Genomic DNA, 9,839 nt, shown 5'->3' with positions numbered 1-9,839 from the left:
TCATTAAAAAACTAGGTGACTGTGGCATTGATGCCTACACAGTCAGATGGATTGCAAATTGGCTGAAGGGTCGTACTCAGAGGGTGGTGGTGGATGGGTCATATTTGACCTGGGGGGAAAATGGGCAGCAGAGTCCCCCAGGGCTCAGATCTTGGGACCGCACTGTTCAATTTCTTTATCAGCGATTTGGACGACAGGGTGAAAAGCAACCTGTTTAATTTTGCTGATGATACCAAAATTTGGGGTGAGGTGGGCACACTGGTAGGGAGGGAAAGACTGAAACAAGACCTGGATAGGTTGCAGGGGTGGGCTAACAAAAACAGGCTGCGTTTCAATACGGACAAGTGCAGGGTGCTGCACTTCGGCAGTAGTAACCAGCAGCACACTTATAAGATGGGAAACTCCCTTCTTGAGAGCACGGAGGCAGAAAGGGATCTTGGAGTCATTACTGACTCCAAGATGAGCGTGGGCCGACAATGCGAGGTCACGGTCGGCAGGGCTAACCGGACCTTATCATGCATCCACATGTGCATCTCAAGTAGGGCCAAGGAGGTCTTCCTCCCTCTCTACGCGACACTGGTCAGGCCACAGCTGGAGTACTGTGTCCAGTTCTGGGCACCCCACTTCAAGAGGGATGTGGACAACATGGAGAGGGTCCAGAGGAGGGCCACCCGCATGATCCGGGGACAGCAGGGCAGACCCTACAATGAGAGGCTACGGGACCTGAACCTGTTCAGCCTTCTCAAGAGAAGGCTGAGGGGGGACCAGGTGACCATCTATAAACTCAGTAGGGGGGGGACCAGAAGGGTTTGGGGGAGACCTTGTTATCCCAGGGGTCGCTAGGGGAAACAAGGAATAATGGCCACAAGTTGTTGGAGAATAGGTTCAGATTAGACATCCGTAGGAACTACTTCACTGTCAGGGTGGCTAGGATCTGGAACCAACTTCCAAGGGAAGTGGTGCTGGCTCCTACCCTGGGGGTCTTTAAGAAGAGGCTCGATGCCTACCTGGCTGGGGTCATTTGAGCCCAGTTTTCCTCCTGTCCAGGCAGGGGGTCGGACTTATCTACAAAGGTCCCTTCCGACCCCACTTCTATGAAAAAAATAAATTAAAAAAAAAAATAATTAAAACCCTGAATAAAGCCCATTCAGTATAGTAGCTTTGAGCCAAGTTTTATCTATTTCCAAGAGAGAAGGGCTCTGGCTCAGTTTATGGATAAGCGTTGCTATGCAGCAGATCTGTTCTAAAATCTAATAATAGTCAGGACTTAAAGTAAGGGGGAGTGAAGACAAGCACACCTCCCTCTCATGTAGTGAAGCTTGACTATGCAATGCCCCACAACTCCTCTCCCCCTTGGTAGGTGTGACAAGAACTCTCCACCCTGTTTCTATCTGTTAATATTTTATATAATCTCTTTTTACCTTTATGGATCAAACATACTTAGCAAATGAAGGGCTAGCTCCTGCTCCTTCTCTCCTGGATTTCAATGGATGAGAGGTGGCCCCAAATTAAAAAAAACATTTTATCCTGTGCTGAAAAATCAGCCACCTCTAGAGTGAAACGTGGCAACTGCTTTGAGCAGTTGGACTAGATGACCTCCTGAGGTCCCTTCCAACTCTTATTTTCTATGATTCTATGAATACTTTAATAGTATACAATGACTGGACCTAGTATTTTCAACAGCTAAGTGCAGGTTTCTTGCCAAAGGAACACACACACTATGGTGGGTTTGCCATCATTAAGCCTCCTTTGCTTACCATCTCAGTATTCTTACAACATTTTCAAGCACTCCAGTGATCAAATAGAAAATAATTTTAAAAATATTTTCACATTTGAAAACTATGTATGAAATGTATAACATATATGATATATATTTATATAGAATAACTATTTATTAAATGTATAGACATAATAAAAATAATAAGTTATAACAAATTATAATTAAAATATAAAGTATATCAATTTATATACATTGTATCAAGATAGCAGACAATATATAACCCCATTTCCTAAGTGGGTAAGCTCAGAGATTTCACCTAGACACAGTTCTTAGATGCCCTTTGCCTCCATCCTCACAATACACGAAAGCTCTTGCTCACAACTGTACTATAGCATGTGGGTGCTATTTTCTATACAATTATATCTATGTAGAAAAGCACAAACAAATGTTAGTTTGTGGCAGTCCTACTGGAATTTTTAAAGCAAGAGCTCTCCCCTCCTTGGCCATTTCTTGAAGCAATGGACCCAGCTCATGTTCTGATCCTGTCAAGGCTTTTGCAAGCATATTTATGCACACGAGTAGACCTGTTGAAGTCAACAGAACTTATTCACATGCATGGGTGCTTGCAAGAGACTTTTGTCCTAAAATCATATCCCCTGCAATGAAGAGCTTTGTGCTGCCTCTGCGGCAGCCTCTGTTGCCCTTAGAAGTTCTCAGTGTGATTTTTTAACACCAGAAATTCCTCTAAGAAGGGAGTGGCTTCAATGCAAGCATCATTTATTCCAGAGAAGGTTAAGTGGCTCAATCTGAGAAAAAATGATGGTGGGTACAAGACCTGCCCAAGAGCCTCTCTCTCACCTGAGCACCAGAATAACCTATAAAGAAATTGTAACTCTGGACAAGAATGTTTCAGGCTTTAGATTTCCTTTAGCTTCAGCACGTTAAGTGACTACTAAATAAAACGGGGCATTGGCCACCAGCTTATTTTTTCAAAAGCTTCTTTAGCCTGTGGCGAGTTGTCTGTACCCTGAGCAAAATCTCCTTCCTGTTTCTGAAGCAGTTCTTCCACAGCTTTTACGCTTCCCTAGTAAAGAGACAGCTTCACCCTCCACAAAACCTAACAGAAGGCAAACATCTGCTCCATAAAAGTATCCAAAATTCACCTAAAATAAACTTTGATTACATCTGTCCAGACACTGCAGGGACTGGGACTTCTAACATCAGAAACAGTTGCTCACGACTGTCACAGACCCTGGAGTCACACCCCTGACTAAGCTCTTTCTGTGGCCAAACACCTTCTGCCCCATCAATGCAGTTGTGATGTATAAGACCAGTTCATACTAGTTAACTCTTGCACTCTGTGGCACTTGCCCTTTAGATTTGCAGAAGGGGTGGCCCCTGCACACTATTTAAGGCTTGTTTGTTTTACTTGTCCTCTTAAACCTGCAACAAACTACACACTCAGTCTTGAAATGTGCTGAGCACCTCCTACGAGGCACAGTGTCCTGAATTCCCATTAAATTCAGTGGGAATTGAGACCTCTCAGTACCTCTCAGGAGGTGGTCAGCACCCAGCAGGGTCAGGCCAGGAGTCAAAAAGGTAAGGCAATCATGGGAAAGTAAACTCTGCCCAGAAAAGGAAAAGCTAAGAGTAAAATGAACTCATACTCAGAGCAAAACAGATATACTTCTCTGCTCTTTCATAGTCAGAAAGCACTTAAATAGTAGGAAAGGTTGTAGGTAAAAGTGCTAAAAAAGCCAATTTTATTCCAGGAAACACGTTGAATTAATTGGTGGCCATGGGGTTTTTTTGTTTTTGTTTGTTTTGGATCTTTTCATGAAACTTTTATGTGAAGCCGCATTTTTCAATTAAAACAAAAATGTAGTCACAAAAGTTCATCCAACTCTAAGTAGAAGGCTTTTTGGAGTAGATAACACAACAATTCAATCCATAACATGGGACCAGCATGACATATTGCTGAAGAGTTGCCAAATTGTAAGGAGGGCATAGACCTCAAGTCTCTGTTGCGGCATTTATAAAGCATCAAACAGAGTCATGAGAGTTTCACAGCATTTGGTAGGGCCTGGCTGTGTCTGTGCTATTATTAGTTGAGGCAGGGTACTACACACTATGATGCTACTCATGCTGTTTTCTTTTCCCCTAAGGTTATATTGCTTTCCTCACTGATTTTTTAGCAGAATATTTAACTTCAGTCACTTCAAGCAATCACTTTCTCTCTCACAATCCTTCATCTAAAGCACACAAGAGTACAAAAATTCCCCTCATTTCAGTCTCTGCTCCGCAGATATTTAAATCATGTGCTTTATGTTGCAGCTCCTCCTCCTGGCCCATAGGGGGCTCTGGTGTTGATAGGGCTTCTCTCCTTGAACAGAAATTGGGGACATGCCTGACTTCTGTTTGGATCAGGAATAGTTCATTTTCCTAGCACAGGAAGAGAACTTGTGGCCTGCTCTTGCTGCTCTTCCAACATTTAGTACATGCCTTCATTTCTTGGTCTGTTCTGCTGTATCGTCTCTAACAAAGAATACAAAATGGGCAAGTTTCAGAGAGTAGCCATATCCACTCAAAATACTGTGCAGTCATGGATCAGTTACTCTCCACAGCATCCTTGTAAGGCAAGTGCTATTACAATCTGCATTTTAAAGACAGGGAAACTGAGGCAGAAGTCCAAAATGACTGGCCAGAGGCTACATGGCAAATCAGTAGAAAATTTCAAGTTACAACTCTATTCCTAATCCTGCACAGGCTACGTTGCTTTTAGAGCAGAAAGCCCTTTGGCAACCATTCTGTGAAAATGAGAGAATAGAGATTTCCAGTAGGATAAAATTCAACTGTCAAAGGTCAGCACAAGGCATAGGCATCATTAAAATCCCCCTTAAACCTGCAGTCCCCTGTCCGGACCCCCTGCCCTCTTCACAGAAATTAACTTCACCTTTACTGAGCTGGCTGTTTGCTGCAATGACCCCATTTGTTGGAATTAAAACTACTTGCCTTTGGGTGTTTTTTTATGGGGAAGCTCCTAGTAACAACAGCAGGCACAGGCAGCCCTTCACAGGTTTTCCTCCTGAGATCAAACCCATTATTTCTGAAAAAATATCACAATAAGTCTTACACATATACTGTTGGTTATAAGAGTGTACACACAACTTGGAAATAAATGTGCATTCTCTGGAGAGCTCTGTCTTCCAAAGCTTATGTGGTAAATGTACATGGTCTTTACATTCAGTGTAGCCAAATGAGCTCTCAGTCAGCGTGGACTTCAGAGATTTAGAAAAGTTATACAGAGCAACTATGTGAGCTGAAGAAGGACGACTCACATCCATTATTTATAAGGAAAGAAACCTAGATTTTAGAAACATGCTAGAATCTCTACAGAGCTGTTGCTCTTTGCTTGTTAATCTGTAAAGATCAGTTTTTCACCATTATATGTCCACAAACAGCAGAATTGTTATGATAACATCTCTCTCATGCACCTACTCACTCTCTTCCCCATATTTGGGTAAAACAGTGAGTGAGGGCTGCCAGCGGCACAATGATGCCACCTTCTGGATAAAGGACTGTGGCACACACACTGCTGCATAATGTAAAATGGACTCTTCTAAAACTATCTGATGCTTCTTTGTATATTTTCCTTCCATTGTACCATTCATTGCAACAGCACATGACAAAACCCGAAGGGCACATCTCACTGAGCATGCATGTGCAGGGGCACGTGTTTCTCACAGGACAAATAGCAGCAGCACATAGTCGTGTTGTTATTTGTCCCTGGGCACACACCTGCATGTGCAGTCCAGTGCACGGCAATATGACCTGGGTAGACCAGGACCAGCACCTGTGCCTGGCCTCCTGGGGCAGCAGTGACACTGAACTGGGTGCTCAGAGTCTGGCCAGCAGCTAGAATGTGGCCAGCCAGGCTCCCTTTCTGGTGGCACAGCTGCTACCACATGCCTGAACCACTTTTTTCAGTGGCAGACTTTTTGACACCAGGATCTCCTGGTATCACAAAAACCACCACGCTGCAAATTATCAGTGTGGCAAATGCACGTGCACTGCATGCAGTTTATGGCTCCTCAAATGGGTTTTAGGCACCACAAACTGCACGTGTGTGCTCATCGGGACATGTCCAAACTGTCCAGACTCTATTTCTACCATTCATGATCTTACCTGCTAGCAAGTTAGTGCTGTGCATTTTATACAGAGGGCGTATCTACATGTGCAATTAATGTGCCTGAATTTTCTGCACAGAAACTGCAACCCCGCACACATCTGAAAAGTGTACCCATCAAGAGCAAATTTGCTCTCAGTGGGAGCAGTTCAGTCTAGGGCTGTTCCTGCCCTGCTTTTTCCTCCTGCAGTAGCCACGGGGAGCCCCAGGCTCCCCCAGATGCCAGCCCCAGGCTTGCAGAGGGCATGGGAACTGGCCCTGATCTCCGTGGGGCAGGGGAGAGATGTTCCAATCTCCATGTGGCTGGCAGGCAGCTGCCTGGGTAGCTGGGACAGGTCCCAAGCTTCATGTAGTTGGTAGGTAGATGTCCAGAAGTTGGGATACCTTTCCCAGCCACATGGAGATCGGGATGGGCCCCAATCTGCACCTGGCAGACAACATCTCAACAAGCCAGGACAATTCTCCCCACCCCTTGTGGCTCCCCACTGCATAGGCTGCCTGGGAGCAACTCGCTCCTGGTCAGCATCTACAAGTGCACTTTGGTGCATTCGTTTAATGCACCAGCTTCTAGTCCCTGTATCTATAGGTGCTAGAAAATGGCACATTAGCCTAATCTAACGCACAGTAATTGCAGTGTGTGTAGGCGGTGACACTTTACTGCACATTAGATTAGTCTAATGCACAGTAAAGTGTCTCGTGTAGACACACCCAGTTAGTAATTGGATAAATACCAGAAATAATCCTGAGTGCAGAAACTGGAATCCCAGACTCCCCTACCCCACCGAGTGCCCCAGCTGATAAGATAAAATCCACACCCCTTCTTGCTCATGATCCTGGACCCATGATTCTTCTGGGCTGCCCAGTGACTCAGCTTCAAAGGAAGGGCTGGAAGAAATGCCTATCTAATCTATCCTATAGCCTGGTGATTAGGGCACTCTCCAGGGAAGTAGGACATGTGGGTTTGAATCTCTTCAGACTGAGGAGGGCCTAGAACCCTGCCACTTCCTTGGCAAGTAGTCTAACCTATAGACTACTATATATAAGGTGGGCACCATGACCACCAGTCTTAAGAGCTATCCCTTTTTACTTCGGGACATACCTTCAGAAGAGGACGGCTCTCTTGATGTCAAGTGGATGGAAACACCTACTGTACAGCCCCAAGTCCAAACCCCAAGTTCCTGAGAAGGGTAGGAGTTCAGATGTACCCTTCCAGAAGCAGATCCAGAATTCTACAAAGCGGGTACAGGAGCAGTGATTGGCACAGCAGGAGTTTATGCACTCCTCGCTCCCAGCCTCCTCCCCCTTCTCCCACTGGTGCCAGTGGACCATGTCAGGGAAACAGCAGCCAGGAATTTTTTAAGTCCTCAAACCAGGTAAGAATTTCCCACCTTCCCCTCCCTGCTCAGAGGCACGTCCCTTAGCATCCCCACCTGTCGCTGCCACTGTCCTCAGTGCCCCAGGGATGAGGAGAGATTCAGATTCACTCCAGCTGGGCTGCGTGGCGGCCAGGCTCAGCATAGGACAGTGGCAGTTATAGTTGGGGAGTTTCACCCTTCCTGTGCCTGTTCCCAGACTGCCAGGGAACACCTTGGGGGAACAGACAAGGAGGGAGAACTTGCCCACTGCCTCCACTGCTGCCTTCAGTCCCAAACTAAGCCCAGCCTCCATGCAGGCTGGCTGGAGCGGGACAAAAGCTCCTCTCACACCCAGAACAGTGGGGGGGCAGCAGCAGATGGGAAAAGGGAGGAAGGAAGGAGAAGGAGGGGATGGGAGACAGTGGAGAAGAGAAGAAATGCCTCTGATCAGGGATGAAAGGGAGGGGAGAAATTCTTACCTTCTTCAGGGACTTAAAGTCCATGGGTGCTACTCCTGCCGCGTGGTCAGAAAGCAGGGTGCAGCCATGCCACTGCACCCCTTCTAGATCTGCCCCTGTACCCCTCTAACTAGTGTTTCCTATTAGCAAGCTCTAGGAACCTTCTAGATATAACTTGAGTTCTTTGAATCACTCTTCAGAGACCTCCAATTCTGCCAGTTTGACTGTTCATGGAGACTTGGTACTTAACTGAGTTTGGAGGACACAAAAAAAAAAAAATGGCTGCCACTGCAGTCACAGAATCATGCCGGTGGCAGCCACAAATCACTTCTGCCCCTGCAGTCCCTGCCACACATTACACTTAAAACATGATTAACCAGCTAATCACATATTAAGTTTTGACCCAGCCAGACATTCAATCTATGAATGGCATGATTAAACAAGAAATAAGCCACAAACCCATTGCACAAAAAATGTCTAATAACTTTGTGGCTGGTTCCTATCATGCCACTATCTGAATGTGTGACCAAGCGTGACCTGTCAGCTGATGGGGCTCCCACCTGTGGGGGCACACTGTGCACTCCTGCAGCTGGGAGCCTCATCAGCTCAGGGACCTCCTAGCTGCAGGAATTTTCTACTTGCCAGTGGAGGGGGAGCCCATCTAGGCATGCAAGTAAACGTGTGATGGGATCTGATGTGCAATCCCACAATCACACCTCTTCCCATGAACATGTGGAATGGCAGAAAGAGTGACTGTGTGGATCATGCATCAGATCCCATCATGCCTTTACCTGCACATCTAGATGGGCCCTGCATGCGTGTTGGTTGCCCCGGGCACCCAGCTACACTGTTAAGCCTCTGCTACTCTGTTTCTGGTGTGAAGTGAATTGCAAGTTGAGGAGGTAATTGGTTACTCATCCATTTGAGACTATAGTTAGCAAAGTGAAATAAAAGGGGACATTTAAATGCTTTTGTCAGAAAGAGCAAAGTTTCATTTACTATTAGTAAATGCCAGATGGACTCTTCCAAATGGGTCTATTTTGTTGCTTCTTCGCTTAAAATGAAGCTTGCCCTAAGATGAAGCAATTAAAAACAGCTCCCTCTGCCTGTAGCAGTCAGAAAACAGCATATTGTGCTCTGCTGCACAAGGGCATCTGAGAATACTTCATGAGGCATGCACTCACAAGCATAACATACTTTCATTTAGGGCAAGCTGATGCTAAGAGAAAGTGCTGTCAATCAACAGGTTCCCATTCAACCACATTCAGCTTACCATTGAGTTTGCATGACAGATTGACTATAAACAGTGGGGATTGCTTTTGAGCAACATGTTTGTAGTTTGTTTTTGTGTTGTTTTTAACACTGGAAGGAACCTACCAATATGCAAGGAAAGGGCATTGTGGGGAGAAAGCAAGCCAGCTGCCCAAGGCTAGCTCATATGGTCAAGCTTCCAGAGGAACCCAACGCTACTGTTAGTTCACTGATTTGCCCAGCTGAAAGACCATAGTTTCCCCATGGACTTCTAGGGTGTGTGTAGACGAAATGAAGGGCATGTATGCATGGCACTTTAAAGCAGGTTAAATGCTTTTGCACCACTTTAATGGTGTTGGTGTTTTCACTCATCAGCGGCACATTGCACATTAATCCCAGCCACTGTAGCACATTCAGTGGTGTAATGCACCTTAAATGACTTTGGGGCTCAGCAAACTAAAACACCTCCAAGGAGTTTTAGTGTGCTGCCCTACAGCCGCAGAGCAAAGCACTGGGCTCCATGTGGCTCAGGGACTGTGCAGAAAGCCCGTGCAGGCAGCCTGGGAAGGCAGGCTCCACCAAAGGAAAAAAAAAAAAAGGCAGCAAGCTCTTCCCCACCCCCCCGGAGCCTGCCTGCCTGCATGAGCTACATGGGGACCCAGTCTTCCCTCTGTGGCTGCGATGCCGAGCTGGATGCCTACGGGCAGGTGCCACCTGGGGGGAGCTGCTGCTGCCGCAGAAGGAAGCACCAGCCCCTCTCCCCCTACACAGCCCAAGGACCACTCCACCTGCTGGCAACTCGCCCTCCCCTCCCCACCACAGGAGAGGCAGGGAAGACATGGGGGTACATGACACGCGGGGTTTATTTT

Source organism: Alligator sinensis, unplaced genomic scaffold, assembly GCF_000455745.1.
Source record: "Alligator sinensis unplaced genomic scaffold, ASM45574v1 scaffold974_2, whole genome shotgun sequence".
Taxonomy (NCBI): domain Eukaryota; kingdom Metazoa; phylum Chordata; order Crocodylia; family Alligatoridae; genus Alligator; species Alligator sinensis.
The sequence above is the reverse complement of the archived record's forward strand: the minus strand, read 5'-3'. Positions refer to the sequence as shown.